Source organism: Pezoporus flaviventris, unplaced genomic scaffold, assembly GCF_033815535.1.
Source record: "Pezoporus flaviventris isolate CSIRO_AGI_PZ_B2104156 unplaced genomic scaffold, CSIRO_AGI_Pfla_v1 ptg000045l, whole genome shotgun sequence".
NCBI classification, from domain to species: domain Eukaryota; kingdom Metazoa; phylum Chordata; class Aves; order Psittaciformes; family Psittacidae; genus Pezoporus; species Pezoporus flaviventris.
Genome location: NW_026892593.1, coordinates 119,396 through 141,173, shown reverse-complemented (window position 1 = coordinate 141,173; position 21,778 = coordinate 119,396). Strand labels below are relative to the sequence as shown.

The 21,778-nt window shown below is 41.6% G+C and overlaps 1 protein-coding gene across 2 annotated transcripts in view; it reads left to right on the top strand.

Annotated features, from left to right (window-relative positions):
- The first annotated feature begins 21,638 nt into the window (after positions 1-21,638).
- The window catches only part of LOC133276396 (CCR4-NOT transcription complex subunit 2), a 91,736-nt gene continuing 91,596 nt past the window's right edge, over positions 21,639-21,778 (top strand). Inside the window, exon 1 of one of the 2 annotated variants that reach the window (XM_061467104.1) lies at positions 21,639-21,657. The gene's annotated coding sequence lies outside the window, so the exon portion shown is untranslated. The remainder of the gene's footprint in view (positions 21,658-21,778) is intronic. The other variant, XM_061467102.1, reaches the window with a different exon arrangement.

The following is a 21,778-nucleotide window of genomic DNA, read 5'->3' as shown; positions in this document are numbered from 1 at the left end:
TGGCAGAGCTCCATACTTGTGCAGCTACAGAACACAGCTGACCACATACATAGAAAGCCATTGCAGTAATGAGCTTCAGTCAGACCACTTAAGCTAATGTATTCCTATTTGAAGGAATGCCTTCAATATAATACACAGAGTACTGTATGTAATGGGTTGGAAAAGCCTGTCTGTGCTGAAGTCACCTTGAACATTTAAGAGGAGTATAGCTGCAGGTGCTGTTTACGTGTAGCCTATAACATTCATGAATCTGGGTAGGTGGATGTGCGAAGATACATATATTTTATTCACCAGTGGTATGTGGAACTTGCTGAAATTTTTATTTTCATTAAACAAGCAAGGACACTATGCACTGTGCTGTGATTTGAATGCATAATTTAAAGGGAAAATTACCTTTTTTTAAATGCATTTTATGAGGGTTGTTTGCCTAGAGTTTATTAAATCAAATTTTTTTGTAAAACCAGCCACATCTGAGGTGAGGACTCAACACTGTGTTTACAGACGCTTTTTCCAAAAGCAATACTAATAATCTAGTTACAAAACTTTTCTAAAGAGTTTTGTCAGTCTTTATGAACCAGCTAAAGTCTGTTTTAAACAAAAAAAATCTACGACGTGTAAAATATTGTCAAGTTAATTCCTCATGTAATGTATTCATCAGGTCAGAGCAATTACAACAAATGTGGACTGTCTGCCCAGATCTTTGCAGACATAATCCCTGAGTCACAGCTGCCTTTACAATTTCCAAGGTTATTTGGTTGAATTCCACACTTTCATTCTCTCCACTCATCTGAACTCCATCACTGCTCCTTCACTTTCTTCTGCAGTGAAATCCAGCAGAAATTTCCTAGGTTTGTATCAGTTTTTATATAATCCCATCAGCTGAATTCAATCGCATACTGCTCCAGGCACCCTCAAAAGTCTTTTCTCAAACAAGTTTTATCAAGTCACTTATTGGTGAAGTTTACTTTAAGATGAGCATGTTCACCATGGAGAGAGCAGATTGTGGATATTAATAACACAGTACATAACTGCAGTGTTTAATGTGAAATTTAAAACGCAGATATGGATATGCCCCATAAAGCTCTTGCTTCCACTAAGTCCACTGAACTAGAAAATCATTTTGAAGCTAAGCAAGGCATGATCAAATAAAATCCCTTGACTGATACTCTGGGTTTTTAAACTTGCCTAAGTTTTATGTGACTTGGTCAAGTAATTTTCTACAGTTTACAAAATACAAACAACAACACAGCTTAAAAATGTAATCTAGTATTTCTTATTTCAAAGGTCTTTCGTTTTCTCAGGAAAATACATCATTATGACATGACATATGTTTTACAATCATTAACATTCGTGACTATTTTGTTTTGCTTGTGGGATGAACTACTTTATCTAAGCTACATGACAACAGCAGAATCTCTATTCTCTTGGTGAAGAACTTCAAAAACATTAAGAAGATGTTGGTTAAGTTGTTATTGACAAGATTTTTATTAGAAAGAAGTTGGGAAGGGAGAAACAGAAGTTGGGGAGGAAAGGATTAAAACTGTTAACGCTTTTGTTTTTCTTTTTTCTCTTTTAAAAGACAGAAAAAAACAGGATAAAGTGAAAAGTCCATGGACTGTGGGAAGGCAAATACCTTAGCTATATATTTTTCACTGGAAATGCTGTGTGTATTAACTTGTACCACTTGTAGTGTTCACTTTTACAAACCTTAGTAGGGAAAAAAACATCCACTGGTTGATGGGCAGAGCTAGAGAGAAGACCAAGAGCTTGCCTTCTTCTGTGCCATGCAGGTGCTGAACTGTGAAAGGTTTGCTTCTACCTCGGGACCAGGGAGGATGTCCTGGGCCAGACAGGGACGGCCATTTTGTCTCAGAACTCGGCATGAGACGGTGCCTTCCACTCACCACGTGTACTTGGCCTGGTGGGGTCAGTCAGCAAGTGGGGAAAGCAGCACCATGAATTCCACCTTGTGTCCTTCCCGGGATGTCACACTGCTGCTCGGTCAGCCATGCTCCGTGCTCTCACTTGGCAAATGGACCTTTAAATCTGACATGACAGATGACATTTTTTATTTTCTTACTTTTAAGCTCTGCTTCGTCTTTGCTGAACCTTCACTGATGCCCTGAATATGGGCTTGTCAAAGGTCTTTTGTGCTAGCACCAAGGGGTTGCCACCAAGCCTATATACTGTGTCAGGGAGAGCCAAATGTAGCTATGTTTATCTGGTGTGATGCATGATGGGGTGTGTATATTCATCATTCCCGTACTGTAAAGTGTGCTGTCACAGCATTAGCAAGGTGAGTATTTATTTTGTGGTGGTAACTTTCATGAGGAGATACTAGAAGAGATATGTGTAACAGGATGTAAAGTGCTGTTAAATGCTGGCTGGGTGCCTGAAATTCCATCACTAATGCTTCCTACCATAACGTGGTAATCACAGGGGACTGGGGTTATTTATAGCCGACTGAGTGAGGAGTCACAGAAATTGTTTTACATGCATGGGGAAAAGTACTTAGTCTGTTTCTGGTTTCAAGACTCCTAAGGAACATGAAAAAGAGCTAATCACTTGGCCATAAATGATTAAGAAGTGACAAATGAGTCATTCTGAGGCAGTTGGAATGATTTAGTAGCTAAAAGCACTGCCCATGTGCTCTCAGAACTGATCTGGAAAACCCAAAACCACCCCTGGTCTCCTCAGGTTGTACCTCCAAGCTCTTCTCCTGCTATCACCAATGCACGCCTCTCTCAGCTTCCTCCTGGGAGGGAAAGCAGAGCGAATGGAGACAGTGTAAATGAGGGCGGCAAGGCCATAATATGGAGAACATGCCCATAGCTCCTGAAACACCTGGGAACCTGTAGGAGGCAGGTGGTTGCAATAGGCAGCAGCATCATCCCTCTTCTGTGTGCTCTCTCAGGCTCTTATGAGGGATGTGAAATGGAGCGGCAGGGATACTTCACTCTCTGTACTCATACCATGTAATGACAAGGAAACATAGATTTGGTTCCCCTGACCTTGTATACTGTGAGAAGGACATCTCAACACATGCATGGCATCTCTGGTGGCTAGTGAAATACACACAGGGACACCAGAGGGCTCAGAAACTGCTGCTGGGGAGACACCCAAGTCCCATGCATTGCCATGTGCTGTGACTCAGTCAGGACTGCAGCATGCACCCAATGAAGTAAACACCAAGTTGTGATTTACCACGGTGTTTACTTCTTTGACTACTACTGGGAGTAAATGAATCCGCAAAATATCTTCCTGTGGGTTTGACACATCAGTCTATTTACTCAGCAATGCATCTCAGCATCATCGAGTTGTATTTGCAAATGCAAGCCATTAATCATCACTGAAACTGAGTCTCCAGAATTTCAAAGCAATTACTAAAGGAGTGAATGAATCCGAAATTGCCACCTACAGGGGATTTCCCATTTTGGAAATGCTTTTACTTTCATCTTACTGAGAAAAAGAGGTAACAATCTACTGAATACTTCAAAGGTAATATAACGAAATCATGTCACAGATTTAGGTTAAACTCTGCAGAGTTTATCTGTGTTTCTAGATTACTGAATAAAAAGGCAAGCTGTTGCTCATGTTGAAAGTACTGATTCCTGCAATTTTTTAAAGTAGCATTGTGAGAAGCTGTTCAAAAGCATTTTGGCTGAAGTCTGTTCTGTCAGAAAATAGTTTCATTAAAATATAAGTATTTCATAGGAGTGTTTTGATTTCAACAAAATAAGAAATAAGTTAAATAGAAGTCTGACACAAGATTGCATTATGTCAAATGTTTATTTTTTGCTGATTACTAGCCCAGTTACTCCACAGAACATCTCCACTGAATAACTAAAACTAATTTCTATAACGTCTGCTTTTTCTGAGATACTTCCCCAGCCCTAATCTGCTGAGTTCTGAGACATAATAATGTGAAATAATATACCTCTAAAAGGCAAAAATCTTTCACATAAGCGAACTGCATAGCCTGATGTGCTCCTTTTTATTTTCACTATTTAAGTTGTACAGTTTAAAGTACAGGGCTCACAGTTTATTTTCTCATTGTCAGCTGTGCACCTACAAAACAAAGCATTGGCTAGGCATTATCATATCACTGCTTAATTTTGCAGACGGGGTGCTTGTGTTCATTTTGATATTAAATATAATACAATTTATTTTGTTTTCTAAAAATAATTTTATCATGAAGATGATACAGAGTTAAATAATGTCAAGGGAACTAAGTTTACCAGCCTAAGTGATCTAATATTGCTTTGTACTATAAAGTACCTAGGTAGGCATAACACTTTTTATTAAATCAGCTGATCCAGTTGAATTAAATGAACATGCTGTCACACAAACAATTCTTATCTCTGTCTAACAACGTTATATCAAAAGTAAATGTTTCTAGCTTTGTGGCTTTAACACTTCTTTGCCAGACCTGATGGAGATACTGTATACTCAAAACCTTCTTTAGTTTTTGCAAATGGCCTAACAAAAATATTGCCTCTTTCTACAAGCATTTGCTTGTACTGGATTTGGAACACTACTATGACAGGTATTTGCTAAAACATCAATTCTTTGTCGCTTGACATCATTGGCTTTAAGTATTGATACAAAATAAATATTTTTGCCCATCATTGATTAATTTTGGTTCACCCATTTCAGTTTATATCCTCAAGGCAGCATGATATGGAATTTTATTTTCTTAGACCTGTGAAGATTCTTCTTGTGTCTGGAAGTCAGGGTTATAGCCCCTTACTATTTGGACCAGTGAATTACTCTGTCCCTCCCATTATTAAATATTTCACCAAAGCAGTTCAATCTGAAAATCTGTGACATAATATAATTAACTGCCAGAGCTTCAATTCTGAAAAAGAAAATAAAAAATCAAGAGTAAAATTCAGCACACGCTAGGATTTAATCCTGGTGGAAGGTACCTACTGCGCAGCTGCAAGTTTCTACACAACATGCGGTGACTACAGGACCCAACTATAAGCTACCAAGACCAGGCACTTACAGGAACCTAGGCACAATGTGGAAAATAGACACAGCCCATTCTGAGAGAAATACTCCTAGTAGACAAAAATTCTGCAATTTCCTTCTGGTTTCTTTCCAGGTCAGCCAATAAGTGCTGAAGACATCACTGTCAGCAACTGACTTTCCTGATGGTTTTAGGAGATGGAGAGAGCCCCTGCCGATGCCTCTCAGCATCCTAATGGGGCACTGATTCAACCGTGACTCAGAAGGAAATGTGTCACATAATGAGTCACCAGCACTGATACCCCCAACACCTCTGCTCTGGCAATTCAGGTCTCCCATCTGAGAGCTGATGGTGACTTCATCTTATGTGTGGTTCCTTGGGACGGTGAAAGCAACAGATGTCATTACTATGTGGCAAAAATGTAGTGGAGACTGTTCAGCTGCTGCTCTGGAGTTTGACATCTGAAACCCTTCGTACTCTTCTTTTTTCTTTTGTTTTTGCTAAGGGTAGACAACTGCTCAGGTTTTCAAGAAATGAAAAGCCAGGATAGCATTTATAATACATTGGTGCCATTATCAGGATAATGATCAATCACATTTATATACACTTTAGACTATGATTATCTAACTATGATCCACAGCTCGAGAAAAACTGGAAAACTGCGTCACTTTCTTTTTTCTTGATTTTTAAGCTATTAAAAAGATTACTACAAGATAAAAACAGTTCACTTAGAAAACAGGAAATGAAAAAGGTGGGGTCATCAAGAGATGCAGAATGTGCCCAGAGGGAGCTACTCCTAACTAATATCACTTCTTAGGGACGACCTAATGCATTAAAAATTTGTTTTCATTTTCTAAATAATTATTTCTGATTTGGATAAAGGTTTTTAGTTTTAATGAAGCCAGATGTCTGTCTTTGTGGGTCTGGGACAACAGATGGGTTGTACTGTATTAATATTGTCTTCATTCTAAGCCCAGAAAAGGAACAAAGGTTGCTGGAGAGTTTGGAGAGACAGAGATGAGTGGCCGTGGTGCAACCTTTGTCATACTCTGCTTAATTTAGCATAGGAAAAGAGGAAGAGACATGGGGGAAAAAAAGGAAGAGGAACTTTTTCTTGTACAAGCACCTTCCTTTCCAATGGGAAAGAGAATTTCTTTGCAAAGCCCATTTCCTTCCTTAACTGCCCACTGTTTGAGATATTCTTTATTGGTTTGGGAGGGATTGTCAATGACCCTCCCCCCATTTCTCCCGTAATCTCATTAGTTTGTCTTTTAGCAGGATCAACACAACACCATGGCAGACATAAGGATATATGTGCACTAGCAAATCAAACAAGGCAGTCAGGCTTGAGCCCTCAGTTATCCACACCACTCAGTCATCCATGTGCTGCCTGCCTGTGTTGCCTGGTGTTCTCTGAGAAATGCCTGGGCATGGTCTGGGGGTTGCATGTCCTCAGCAGACACTCTGAGTGTGCCCATTCATGCAGATTTGATAAGTCAGGTTGGCAAAGGCGAGCTGCTGGGATGTCAGTCAGTGTCAGAGGCAGGGAAAGGCTTCCTGGTCCATCTTATTTAGTATCATATTTGCAACTGGAGGTGGTGCGAACAGACAGGATAGCAAGCAGCAGGTGTGAAGAGGTGGACCTTCCTCCATGGTCACAGGTCAGGGTGCTGTCTAACCCTTCTTTATCTCCCAGTCCTCGGGATTCCCTGACTGGTCCTTTGTGACCACTATAGTCTGATATATCTTTCCAGAGCAGTTTCTTCAGTACAAGAAGTACTCAAAAACTTCTTTAGACAGAAGAAGAAAAAAAACACTTTAGAAGAGTACCTTAAACATTGTCTGTTTAGATATGAAATGTCTTGTGTTTTTACATTGATTTTATTCAGTTTTCTGGAATAACCACGTAACTCCCTTTCTTGGTTTTACACCACCTGAGACCAGCACTCGTTTTTATCCATCCTGTGCTAATATTTTTAACAATTCCTCCAGCTTTTCTAGTTTGGCTACTCAGAAAACACAAGAAAATACAGTAGCACGCTGTCAAGGTGAAAATACTTCTCTAAATGCTGGCATTTCTGGTAGAAAATATAATGAAACTCTTTTTCTTTTGCATCTTTTCCCAGAAGTGGCTCATACTCTCTTGAGCATCTTAAATATCTTTGTTTAGAAAGGCACCAAGCCCATTAAGTGCACCTGAAAAATGAGAGCCTGCCATAAGGTGCCATGCAACCTTTGCCTTGTCACTTCAAACCCCATCCTGGGTGCCACTAAGCAATGACTGCTGATGTCTGAAAGGTGGCTGGGATCAAAGAGCACAATCAGAAGTGCTCCTGTGCTGGCATCAGGCATCCTTGCAGAATTTAATCTCATGATTAAAACACCTCATGTAATCAAAGAGTTGCATTGTATAAGACAGGAATTCTGAAACATCAGCAGTTTGGTGACATGCTTTTCTGAGACCTGTCATCAACCAACAAGCATATAAAGGCTTCTGATTTTCTAATTAAAAGGGTGAATTTGTCTTCATTCCTCATATGCTAAGTGAGGTTGATTAGTGAAAGATATAAGGGATTAAAATTTTAGCTGATTATAATTAAGACTAAATTATTCATTGCAAATAAATTATCTGGCAAGTTGGCCATTATCCTGTTCCTGAACTGATCAAAACCCAATCTAATGTTTTTCAATCCCATAACTATTTTGCAAGTTATTTCCAAGTATTGACTACACAGGACAAAAACTTTTCAGAAGACAAACATGGACACTTACTTTCATTGTCCATTGTGTAAGATGGGTAAGTCTGGAAAAGTTGGACAGTCTAAAAAGTTTCACTGTATGTCTGAAAAAACATATAAATATATCTTATGCACCATCCACTATAATACTCTTACATATGCATTTTGTGTATCTTGCTAAAAGGTATTTATCATAGAATCACAGAATCATAGAATCATAGACTGGTTTTTGGAAGGGACCTTAAAGCTCATCCAGTTCCAACCGCCTGCCATGGGCAGGGACACCTTCCACCAGACCGGGTTGCTCAAAGTCGCGTCCAGCCTCACCTTGGACACTGCCAGGGATGGGGCAGCCACAGCTTCTCTGGGCAACCTGTGCCAGGGCCTCAGCATCCTCACAGGGAAGAATTTCTTCCTAACATCTAATCTAAATTTCCCCTCTTTCAGTTTAAATCCATTCCCCCCTTGTCCTGCCACTACATACATACTCTCGTAAAGAGTCCCTCTCGAGATTTCTTGTAGCCCCCTTCAGGCACTGGAAGGTGCTCTAAGGTCCCCCCGGAGCCTTCTTTTCTCCAGGCTGAACAAACCCAACTCTCTCAGCCTGTCTTCACAAGAGAGGTGCTCCAGCACTCTGAGTTATAAAAGGAACATTCAGTTATAAAGGAACTTATTTTCAATTTGAAGGGCACAGCAAGGCATTTACTACTGTGGTTTTATGTTTTTGCAGAGGTGGACCTGAGCAGCTGCAGGTTGCAAAATGTTGGTCAAGACCTTATGTCCTTTTTCAGGTTGTTCATGTGGTGCAAGGCTACAACAACCCCTTTTCCTTTTATAAAATCAGCTTTACACCCAGTAATAGTGCTTTCTCTGCCTATACCATCTCAAAGCTTCCTGCTGCTTTCAAAGGATCAGTCTAGCAAAGCTTTCTGTATTTCCTGCTGGCAGGTACCTAAGAAAGCAGCATGAGATACCAGCTTGCCACAGCACACTGTGGCGGCAACAGGACTCGGCGTACCACTGAGATCTGTCCTGGCTCCACCAGCTGCCACCTGCAGAGCTGGGACTGGTGCCTTCCCAACTGCTGCCGCACTCCCCTTGGCTCCCTTCAAGTGTCAGTAGCCACTCACCAGGTAGCACTGCAGGAAAGGAACCTGGGACAGTGAACAAAGGATTTTGTAACCCCCCAAAATCCTGTCTGTGTGGGATAACACATACCCTGCTGACGCCTGTTTGCTCAAACAGACCCATGCCCCAGCCACCCAAACAGCGGTGCCTGCGATGGGGACAGAGCTAATCGTGCCCACATTACAGCACTGAGGAGTCGATAATCCTGGCACAAGCACTTGCCAGTGGGCAGGGTGTCATGTGAACAGATGAAAAGCAGCACAGCCATGCTAGAGATCTTGCCAACTTCATCCCAGGAGCAATGGCGCTGGGATCGGCAGCATTGCACCTGCGACCTTAGTGCCAACAGCTTGTCTAACGATTTTAGACTGAGATTAATATCTGCTGGACCAAATGGGTAGAGGAGCATGTTTGTGTCACTGCAGGCCAGAAGCTGATTATCCTGAACATTCTAAGTAAAAGTTTAGTAGCTGCATGTGAGAAACTGTTGAATTTTTATATGAGCAAAGACAAAACAATTACGTGCAAGGTTCGTGTGAGGGTTTTGTCTTTTGGAGGGTTTTAAGGCTGCTGGGGTTTTTTGCATTTCAGAGTCATCAGATTAGAAATCCTGTTTGAATACTTCATACTAGAGGATGACTTGCATGACTGGTGTCTGAATTTTGATCAGGTTCTTGGACATTTTTCTGCTTTCAAACCAAAACATCTCAAATGCATCTTTCAAGGGAAAATGTCATCTGGTTTGTTCCTCATTAGAAGGACGTTTCGGGAAAGCAAAAGCTTTTATCTACCTTTTAAACATGAACACTGTATTTCTAGCTGGCTCAGGCCAGGGTTATTAGAGTTTGAATGTGAGGCACATAAAATGCATTTCCAGGAGAGAAAGGGCTCTGTTACTGAGCAAGGCTGCAGTTATTTAGACCAAATCCTCTTGTCACAGCTCTTTCAGAGAGAGGAAGGTATAAGCCGCAAAATTTCAAAGATCCAGCTGCTGTGGACTCTGTTTTTATTCTTCTCTCTTTTTTGAGTCTCCTTTTGCGAAGAGTGGCTAAAGAGGGGCACCATTTGCACTGAATCATGTTCCTGTAAGTGTTGCATGTCCCAGGCTGCCAGAGTTGTCTGCATGTGGCTGCTAATAGCAATGCCAGACTTCTGTCTAATCAAAGCACTTTTTCAGCTACCCTCCTTCTCACTTCTAGGATGCAACTTCATGTGTGACAGCAAAGCATGACTGTAAGCATCACCAAAGCTGAGGAGAGCCAGAGCCAGACTGTATGACAGGCAGCATGCTGGTGAGCCTGTGGCTGCACTCCAGCCATCACTACCTCCCACAGTGAGGGATTTCATGATGAATAGTCAGGGTTGCCACATCCCTGGCCTTGGAGGTGATTGTCCATGATGTGTTGTAGTTGGAAAGAAGCAGTTGCAGCCCAGGTGGGGTTCCCAGATGCAAAAGCTTGTTTTGGCACAGTGGGGTATTGGAACAATCTCTGATGTGTGCTCTGTTGGCACTGAAGAAATCTGTGTACAATCCTGTCCCTCTGAGAGCAGCAAAACAGCTAAAGGCTTGTCAGAATCCCATCATGCAAAAGAGTAAAGAGGAGAAAAAGAAGTCATTAAGACTTCAAACACAGAGAGGGGATGTTAATGAGTGTGTACTACCTAAGAGGATCCTTTTTGCCTCAGAGAGCTGGATGGAGGCAAGTGTAGAGTGCAGAGCTATGCCAAGCAGGGAATACGAAACAAATAAAAAGACCCAAACAAGTATTCAGGCTTGCTAAAGCTGAGACATTGAGAACACTCCAAAAGACAAAGGCTTTGCAGGCAAGAATGCCCTTTTCCACTGATGGACCAAACGGAGCTGACACAACTGTCAAAGGTCAGAGGGAGAGAAAAAGAGTCCCTGATTAGAGGAAAAGAGTAACCTAGAAGGGAATCCCAGATGGATGAGGTGATAGGATGAGGGGTGTCATGAACAATAAAAATGTAATGACCTAAATCCCAAAGAATGCTAAAATGTGGTAGGGAAATCAAGCAGAAATTTATATGCTAAATTTCTTATGTTGCTTAAAATAAAATTCAGTTTTCAGAATGGGGCTTTCCACAGGATTTGGATTCTGGGAAAACACCAGCTAAACTAGTAGGGTGTATTCAGTGGTTATCAGTGGTCCAGAGACGTTCACCACAGCTGTACTGAAGCATCCTACATATAGGAAGTGGATCATTACATACAGAACTGCCTGTCTATACTATCTATACCAATACATGGATCCAGGGAGTGAGTTAGAGTGACCAGTGACAGGCAGACTTAAAAAAATTAAATGTTGAATATATGATTTAGAAAGTATCAATGGATGAAAGATGTGAAGAGAAAATAACTTCAGATCATTCTTTTGTAAAGGTAAACAAGAAAATATTCTTATATGCAAGTTATAAGCAAAGTAGCAATGTATCTACATTAGCAATGAGTTAGGGAGGTATCTATGACATTTCTGTTTTCTTATGACATTTTGGTTCCTTTTGTATGTGAAGTGAATTTCATTTCTGGCAGTTTTGGTTTGGTGTGGAAGTAGTGTTTCAATACTTTCCTCACTGACATACATTAGTCAGGGTATCCCCTCTGGAGAAGCTCTCTGTCTAAAATAAACATGCATTAGGTCTTGAGAAGTAATTCTGCTGGCAAATGAGTGCCAGTGCCAGCTATGTCTGACAGACAAGAGAAATCAGAATGTATTTTAAAAATATTTTGGTTATCGTTAGCATTTCCAGTTATTTATTATACAAGAATTTCAGGGCGGGAATGTTTGTGTGAAAATTATAACTGGGCATCTCTTTTTCTCAAGAAACTCCAACGAAAGTCATGTGATATACAGCAGCAAGGATGACCAAGAGAGCTTTTGTTTTCATCCCAGGAGATGGGGTTTAGAAAGTAGGATCTACAACTGCTCTGTTGCTCTCCAGAGGACTGTAACAGTACGGTATTCACACACACAACGTACATGCATGTGACACAGCTCTTAAAACACAATTCCTAGTTATTTTCATGCTGTGGGTGGGTGAAGCTCCAGTGCTTATAAAATGGCTGTTATAAAGGAGAAATGAAAGACTGTTTGCCCAGTTCAGAGAATACAAGCAAATTATTCTAAACTAATTCAATAGCTTTTATTTTCCCTAAACTGCCATAAAATGTAAAATATGTGATAATACTGTAAACAAAAAAAAATTTCTTGCACTTTTCCAGATGAATTTGTACAAGTTATTGCTATATTATACCACTGGGATTTTAACTATATGTTACAAATTATAAATTCTTCAATTAGATCACATTGGATATGATTAAACTTACGAAAATACTGGAGCACCTCCTGTTTGAAGACAGGCTGAGGAAGTTGGGGCTGTTCAGCCTGGAGAAGAGAAGACTGCGTGGAGACCTCATAGCAGCCTTCCAGTATCTGAAGGGGGCCTACAAGGATGCTGGAGAGGGACTCTTCATTAGAGACTGTAGTGACAGGACAAGGAGTAATGGGTTAAAACTTAAGCAGGGGAAGTTTAGATTGGATATAAGTAGGAAATTCTTTCCTGTTAGGGTGGTGAGGCACTGGAATAGGTTGCCCAGGGAGGTTGTGAATGCTCCATCCCTGGTGGTGTTCAAGGCCAGGTTGGACAGAGCCTTGGGTGATACGGTTTAGTGTGAGGTGTCCCTGCCCACGGGAGAGGGGTTGGAACTAGATGATCTTAAGGTCCTTTCCAACCCTAACTATTCTATGATTCTATGATTCTAAAATGCTCAATGGTGAGCTTAGAAACATATGCTTTTACCACTAGGGTTAGTCCCTTCCCTCCAACATAATTTTTATCTATAGTGTCAGGAAGACCTTCTACTGAAACTACCACGAGGCCAAGACATGGAAGTTTCTTCAAAGTAGACTTGAATGATGGTATTTATTTCCTAATAACACGTGAAAATTTGGTCAACATCAAGCATTTCTTTATTTACAGTGACAACAGATAGTGGAAGGAGAAGTTGAGGCTGGACACTTGTGACAAAGCAACCATCTGGAGAAACACAGAGAGAACAAGCAGCTTCTGGGTGTCAGATCCACCTGGGAAAAGGACTCAAGCCATCTGCCCCAAGCTGCGCTGGAAACCAGCTGGTTGTTGCACTGGGGACCTTCCAGAGCAAGTCCTGACCTAACTAACACATGTGAACCTGGGCTCATTTAAACACAGCTCTTCTACAAGTCATTAGCAACTGTAATAATGATAATACCTATAACAACATTAAACTGTTCCTCCCAATTCCTGCTTATGAATGCCTATGGGTATTACAAGGGAGCACATAAAAATACTTATGTAAACATGAATTCACTCATGAAGCGCTAAGCCACCAGCAGTTAATGCTTAGCAATCAGTGTTTCAGTTTCAGCACAGACCTGGATGATTTTGGCAGAAAATGTCCTACATTGTACTCCTTTCTACTGCTTTATTAGTTCAATAACTAGAAATGATGGCTACAGATATTGCTTTAGTGGTTGGTGGGACAGTAAAACCCCCATCTGCTCCAGAAGAGAGAGCAATGCCATCTCAGGTACCCCAAAGACAATGAATGGTGACTGACTGATGCATTCCAGAGGAGGAGGAGGAGGAAGCACAAAGGCTAAACTTGTTAGTGCTTCACCACACAGCAGAGCAATGCACAGACTGTGCTCTCAGGGTAGGTCCATTCAGTGTTTTGCAGCCAGACGTGAAGCCTCTCCCACAGCTCATCCTCCCTGAAAAAAATACAACTTTGTTAGCTGAGCACAGAGACCTAATTATTAAGGCTTCCTAGGCTAAGCAGCTTTTTGTCAGTTTGCAGTGTGACTGGCAGTAAAAAAGAAATCAACCCAAAATATGGCTATCTACCCTGAGGCTGCGATGCCATGATGGCTAATGCCAGATCTGCATATGCCTGGGTCAATGCGTATTCTGGTCCATCCCAGAATGGGCTTGCTGACCCAGCCAGAGCTAGTTCACTATTTTTCCTGATTTTATGTTAACTGACAAAGGACGGACAACACATGCTCTGGCACAAAGCTTGGCTCTTGATTTGGCAAAAAGCTTGTTGCGGCACAAGGCTTGTTGCTACAAAATTAATTCATTTACATTTTTTACGATGAATATGAGCCAGTAGAAGGAGGGCCACAATTTTTTAGTCAGCATTGGGAACTCTGAAGTCAGGTTTATTTTCTGACCCAACCTCAAGTGGTTTCAGGGCTCAGAACACCCACTGTCTTTTCACTGGATCAGCATGAGGAATCTCCATAGATGTTCTCAGTAAAGAAACACTCGGCTGAGTGGGGAAGTTGGCACAAGGACAACTGTATACCTGGACTGCTGAAGATGTCTCAGGTTATCTCATGTTTGTACAGTATTTATAAAAGACCACACTAAGAAGCCTTCAGCTAGTATTTTCCTTGGGTGCAGTGCAGATTTCTAACAAGGATGTAGCAACCACTATTCATCACATAATCTTTTGCCATGCTTGATTTGTCATATTGTTCTTCTCCCCAGGAAACACCTCCCTTGACCTGGAAAGGCCAGGCTAACTGCAGAGTAAGTTAGTCCATCTGGAGTTCCAGCCAGCAGCTTTACCCCTGCACTGCAGCTTGGAAGAAGAGACTGTTACATGAGTTTTAGCAAGTCACTTCAGCTCTTTTTCATCATCTCCTCCATTTCTCTCTTGTCTGTTTTGACAGTAAGCACTCATAAAAGGACCGTCTCCAGTTATATACTTACAGCACTTAGAACTTTGATTTCTGGAGCTTGTAACAGCTCTTTACGCAGGTGAATTTTAAAGAAATATGCCTAAAAAGCCAGACATAATCAAGTATGAAAACAGAGGATGATAGAACTGCTGCTTACATTTTAAGAAGCTAATAATACCTTCATGTTAAGAAATTGTTTTCCTCCAGATTAACTTTTTGAGCCCTGAAAAAGGCAAAGATCTCCTGAAGTATTTTGTAGGAATATACATTAGGATGACATAGCTTTATATCTAGGATCTTCCTATCAAATTAAATCTTGCAATCAAGAGAATACTTCCCATTCTCTTATGCCAACATAATAGTTCATGGCCAGATTTACCATATAGTGCATAAAAGAGAGACCTTCTTGCATATTTTCCAAACACAAGCCCTAAATAGCAAATCTTAACATTTGTGCACAAAGTTATATTTTAGTGAACATCTCCTAAATATGCAGAACAAGTAATACTCAGGCTTCCCATTTGAGTACACAGACTGTATAATTTCTCCCAGCTAGCACTAGCCATCCAAGTGCTACACATCCCATCTACACCAGGCACCTGCACCCAGCAGAGACACCCAGCCCTGGGAGGCAGTGGAAGGAGTAAGGTCCCCCTTTTCCCTTAACTGACTTGCAGGAGGACTGGATGAACAGCTTGGACCAGGCGCCTCCTTTTCAGACAGGTAAAGGTGCTGAGATGAATCGTACCACTGGCTTTCAAATTCACCTGAATGAACATCAATGGAAAAATAAAAAAAGTAAAATAGATTTGTGTATGTGAGATACGCAGCTCCATCAGTACGTGCTACTGTATCTTTTCAGTTACCAATGGGAATCAGCATTACCCTGTTGCTTAGTTATGAGGGAAAATGTGTATATCCCATGGACTTGCTGTTAACAGAAGCTTGCTGGGATGTACCTAGACAGGTACCTAGGGTTGTCTTGGTGGGTCTGCCCCTGTGCCCAGCTCAGGCACTGCCTACTACAGCTTCTGCCTGAGAAAGTGCTGCAGAACTGGGGCTTTAATGCCTTCATATCTAGCTATCACAATGTGTAATGAAATAGGAAATATCCTGGATGTAGAAATCACAATTGTAAGTTTTGCACAATACAACTTGCATGTTTCTGGCTCTTACCAAAATCCATGGGGCTCCCCAGCAGGTCCTGCAGTTTGTTTGCACAGGAACCACACCAGGAGTGGCTCTTGTACTAGAAGGATTTGATTGCTTAATTGCAAGAGTATTTATATCACTCTGTGTATGATTTCAAAAAGACAAGCAAGATGAGAGAAAGAAATCAATCAAAAGAGAGATAAGATAAAGGGAAAGAGGAAGGGAGGAAAGGAGGAAAGGAGAGAGGAGGGGAGAGAGGAAGGAAGAGAGGAAGGGAGGGAAGGAAGGGAGGGATGGAGGGAGGAAGGAAGGAAGGAAAGAAGGAAGGAGGGAAGGAAGGAAGGCAGGCAGGAAGGAAGGAAGGAAGGAAGGAGGGAAGGAGGGAGGGAAGGAGGGAGAGAAGGAGGGAGGGAAGGAGGGAGGGAGGAAGGAAGGAACTGAAGATGCTAACTTGGGCTGCCCAGTCAGCTGTGCTCTTGTGGGTCTTCTGTAGCTCCGTGCCGGCAACTTGCTTGAACAGGGCTGGGGCCATGATCCCAGCATTCTGCCCAGAGGCATAGTGATGCTGAGCCCTCTGGCTTCTACTGGGATGGCAGACTATCATCATGTGCTTTAGCCAGAGTTTATTTGTTGGGCTTCTTATCACTTATTTAGGGGAGAGTGCATTTTTTGAAATTGGCCTGACCATCAAACTTGAAAAACTGTCAAAAAGCAGGAACTAGAATTCACTAGAATTTCCATCCTCCTCCGGGCTGTTCCCTTCCCCAGCTGAGACCTGTCATAAGGGAAACTAATCCTCCTTTTACCTTAAATACTGAGATTGCTTTCCCAAAGCTGCTGGTTATACATTTGCCAATCATATTTTACAAAGCCATTGTAATAGCTCTTACGTGCCAGCATAACTTTTAATGATGACCATCTTAAACACTTAAGTTTATGTTTTTATCAATAGGGACTGCAACTTAATGGAGAGACTCTCCTATGTAGCATGTATTCATAGTAACCATATCAGTTAGTCACATGGGAAAGTCATGCCAAAAAAGTCTACAAGACCCGAAATAAAGGCAAGCCCTACAGGCTTGGAAAAGAGTGGCTGGAAAGGCACCTGGTAGAAAAGGACCTGGAGGTGTTGGTTGAAAGATGGCTGAATATGAACCAGCAGTGCGCCTGAGTGGCCAAGAAAGCCAATGGCATCCTGTTTTATATCAGAAATAGTGTGGACAGCAGGGCTAGGGAAGTGGTTGTCCCCTGTACTCAGTACTGGTGAGGCTGCACCTCAAATAATGTGGTCAGTTTTGGATCCATCACTACAAGAAAGACACTGAGGTGCTGGAGCATGTCCAGAGAAGGGCAACAGAGCTGGTGAAGGGTCTGTAGCACAAGTCTTAGGAAGAGTGTCTGAGGGAACTGGGGTTGTTTAGCCTGCAGAAGAGAAGACTCGGGAGGACCTTATCACCCTCTACAACTACCTGAAAGGAGGTTCTAGCAATGTGGGCACTGGATTTCTTCTTCCAAGCAACAAGCAACAGGACAAGAGGAATTGGTCTCAAGCTGCACCAGGGGAGGTTTCGATTGGATATTAGGAAAAATTTCTTCATCTGAGGATTGTCAAGCACAGGAACAGCTGCCCAGGGAAATGGTTGATTCACCATCCCTGGAGGTGTTCAAAACACATGTAGATATGGCACTGAGGGATATGGTTTACTGGTGCAATTGGCAGTGCTAGGTTAACGGTTGGACTCAATGATCTTAAAGTTTTTTTCCAACCTAAATGATTTTATGGTTCTATGATTTAGTAGTTTCAAAGGAGAAACAGCATGCCTGGCCAGGCGGCTCTCCAATGACCACCAGCAAGAGTGCCACTGACTGCACTCTTGAGAACTAAGATAGGAAGGATTCCCCTGTCACCACTGTCATAACTCCCATCTTTCCATGGATAATCTTGCTTGGGAATGTCAGTCAGCACCTACTCTGCTGCTGGCTGTGCTTCTTTAATACTTTGTCTCCTCTGGAAGAACGTATTTCCTCCTGCAGTATTACCCTTTGTCTTAAGAAATACTCGAAACTGCTGCTATCTCTAGCTCTTGATTTATCCTCTCATTTACTAGCACTCTGGCAGAACTCTTTGAGTTGCTAGCAGCAGCGTGAACCATCTTATTTTTGGAAAATCCACATTTTAGCTCCTGTTTGGGGTCATATTATTTTCCAGAATTGGCAGATTTCTTTTTAAACTTGGTAATTTTTTTCCCCTGATACTTGGTATAATTAGCACTAAATCAGACACTGAAGGCACTAAAGCAGAAGGCTGAGATAGGGCTTCCTGATAGTAAAAATATGAGAGACTGAGATAAAGATACTTCTGTTCCCAGTATCCCCTCCTGGAAAATACAAATCCAGCAGATGAGAGGCCATCTGTGTGGATACCTTGTGATGCGTTTTAACACTAAAACAGTAATGGAGCTGCACTTATAGGGCTTCCCTTGCCAGCAGCCATCCCAGGAAATCCCCTGTAGGAGTGAAAGGATAGATAGGGACAGTGCCATGGAAACAGCTGAATCTTCCTTTACCTTTCCTAAATAAACTAGAAATTAGAGGCTAACTTGCAAAATTCAAACTAACTAATCAAGTCCTCCCAAATCTAAGTATTTTGTGCTCCATTTTAGTGTAATAATTAAGAATTATGAGAAAATACAGTAAGAAAATGAGAGGCATTACTGCTTTTATTAATGAAAAAGATGTTTTAACACTTCTTTGTGGTAAGATCTTTAATATCAAATTTGGTGTACACTTTGACACACCTTTATCCTTGTGTTTTAGAAGTATTTAAAAAATCAGATAGACTATTTTTATCTGCTATGTTCTTCCAGGGCAAAGATTAATGCAGAGCAGTGCTGCAACCCTACAGCTTTCTTCCAAGGAAAGCAACTGACAGACTTCAGAGCTTCATGCAGCAACAAAGATATCTGTGAGAAGCTGCTGCTCCCAAGTCAGGAGTCTCAAGTAGCTGCGAGTTCAGCAGAAATGAGAAAACCCTGCCTCCTTCAGAAGAGGTATTTCACTGTTTTAGCCAATCAAATGCACCATGCAATCAGGGGGCACTATCTTCTGCTTCAAGATGTTTCTTCTAAGGGACTTAAAGCCTAATTTTAGAAAGAAAAATACAGCTTGTTTCACCATGACTGAGAAGCTGCTAACCCTTGCTCTAGGTGATTGTACTGGATTTGTTTTTCCTGAGAAATACTGGGACAATCTGTAGGTGGAAGAAGAAAAGAGCCTTGCTGCACTCCAACACATTTTTTTTTGTTTAATTTAAAAACTTACAAGGTTGGGTATTCACCATGTTCTGCCTGCACTCATGATAAGGGTGGTGGTCTTACTACAACTAATTTAATTTTATGTTTTGGTAAAGTGGAACACCCTAACTGTGCCCTGCACATACTCTATGCAATTCACCTTCCTCCCACTTCTGCCACTGCATTGCCCACATCTATAGGTAACACTGTGAACAGAGACAAAAAGGATCCACAAATAAGCAAGAGCAAAGGTTCAGAAAAACTGCAGTGAATTTCCAGTGAACACCCAGAGCCATTACAGTAAAGTACTGGGGGATTCTGACCACGTGTCTCTCTGAATGACCTGTTCCCAAATTTTCCAGTCAGATGCTGTAAGCTTTTAGACCCCTGTGGACTTCAGCAGAAGCAATAGGCAGGTGGAAATCCAAACGGCTACTACATGAATATCATGACTGCTATAGAACATTATGCACATTAAGGCCCTGGCTTTCACAAAGATTAGGTAGAAGACTGTGCTGATTGACTTTAACAGCACCACATGAATTGCTGACTGCATGGGACTGCACATGCAGTCACCTGCAAAACATGTTTTCTGTAATAGCTGCCATCATATATCATAGTTCCTTCACTTGTGCTGTCACGGACAAAAATTTGCATGTTGGCTCCTGTGGGCATTCTTATATTGATTAAAAACTGATGTGTGTCAGCCTAGTCTGTGAAATAAGTCAAGGGGAAAAGAATAAGAGACCACTGATTAAATGAGATTAGAAGTAACAAATGTGTATCTATTTGTAGAGGTCAAACCACACAATATAAGGTGCAAAATGGATTGGGAGTGTCCGCACATGATTAGCAGCTGTTGAATTAAATGAGCTCAGGACACCTCTTTAATTAAGCAGGTGGAACTATGTGAAACAAGCCTCACCGTTGTGGAAAAACACATTGAGCAGAAACTAAAAATAAACAAATATATGAAAACATACATGACAATACATCTTCTTTAGCAGCTTCAAAGGTTATTTTTAAGCATTAAAATGCTAACAGCTTTCACTTTCTTTAAGACAACAAATGAGGAAGTCAAATACACACCTACCCAGAGGGACAGGGCTCCTGAACTAAACAGAGTTTTAGGCAGAAGGGCAAGTTAGATCTTTTGTAACTGAATTTACACACATTGTGATTGCTAGTTAGGTTCTTATACTAAGCTAACCAGTCAAAGACATGAAAACCCATTTATTTTCATTCCCTCGCTCTGATGAACTATACAGGCTTCTTGTCCTATAAATGTTAAATTAATTTGCATGTAAACTGTACTTTTGTACAGAGATGTGGACAGATCTGTCCACATCTGTGTCTCTGACTTGATCTCTGTGCACAGAGAGATCAGTCCACAGAGATGCAGTAACAATGACAGGTGCTTAGTTTACTTGCATCTTATCATTGGGTATCATAAATCTTAAATTACATCTTTTAGGGGAAAGTAACAAAAATCAGCTTTTGAAAAAGAAACTCAAGACCACTTAAGTGTAAAGTGAGGCATAATGAAGCGAAACATTTATGAATGTATGTAAAAGTGTCAATGAGACTATAGAAAGCTTGTTCAGTGACAGTGAAGACTAATAACATTCACCACTTTTCAGTCTGAAAGTGCTGCCTTTGTCATGTGGTGTAATCTTTGATTTTTCAGACTGAGCAACGAAAGTACTCCAGAAGTTCATACTCTACTCAGACTAGGATGTCACTTATGGTGAGTTTTAATGGTTTGTTTATACCAAATGTATGAGTATTTGAATGACAAAGGAAATGTTAAAATATTGGAATAACAATACTAACAAAATATCAATATTGGAATAACAATATTTTCCTGGACAGAGCATATAGACATTCATTCCCATGCCATGGCACCCATGCTCAGCACACAACTGCACTGCACAAGAAGGTGGTGGCAGCAAGAAACCGTCTTGTGTCCTGCCTTAGACGAAAGACTGTGTTCTCTCATCTCCAGAACATGTCTACATTGACAGATGTTACGTGTCTGTGAAATTATTGGCAAAACCATGCTACTTCTGGCAGAGTGCAATATGCTTATCTTTCTGAATTTTTAAGCTTTGTGATGATTTCACAACAAAGTAGAAATGTCATTGGTGTTCCTGATGAAGCAGAGAAGTCAGTCCACAAATAATGTGGGTCTCGATCCTTTAAACACTTGTGCACAGGCATAGCTTTACTACTGTTGATAATTTGCATTATGAATGTTTTGTGCATCAGCATTTGATGTACTGAAGCCACTGTTAAAACATATATGTTCTCAGGGTTGATAAATTAAAAAAGTCCAGTCACGTTATCTCGGTAGTGCTTTTCCATTCTGATAACAGACACAGCAGAAAACGGGGCCCGCTGCTACCTCACGGACAGAGAAAACACCAACTTTCACACAATTTGCCCAATCAGCAGGGTACCTCCTTACCCAGATCCTCCGCAGGCGAAAGCTCAGCCTCCACTGAGGCCAGGCCGCGCCTTCTGTGCTCTGTAACTCAGGGAGCGGGGACAGGCTAAGGACACAGGGGATGGGACACCCCCTCAGGACGCTGAGGCGCAAACTGGGGGACCACGGCCGCCCGCCCAGGGTAGGTGTCCACAACCCCCCGCATTCCTGGTGGCTCCTGCCTCAGCAGGGGGAGAGAAGGGCCGGGAGCACCGCTGCGCCCAGGCCCTGCTCATCCTACACCCACTGACCGACCCGGCCCG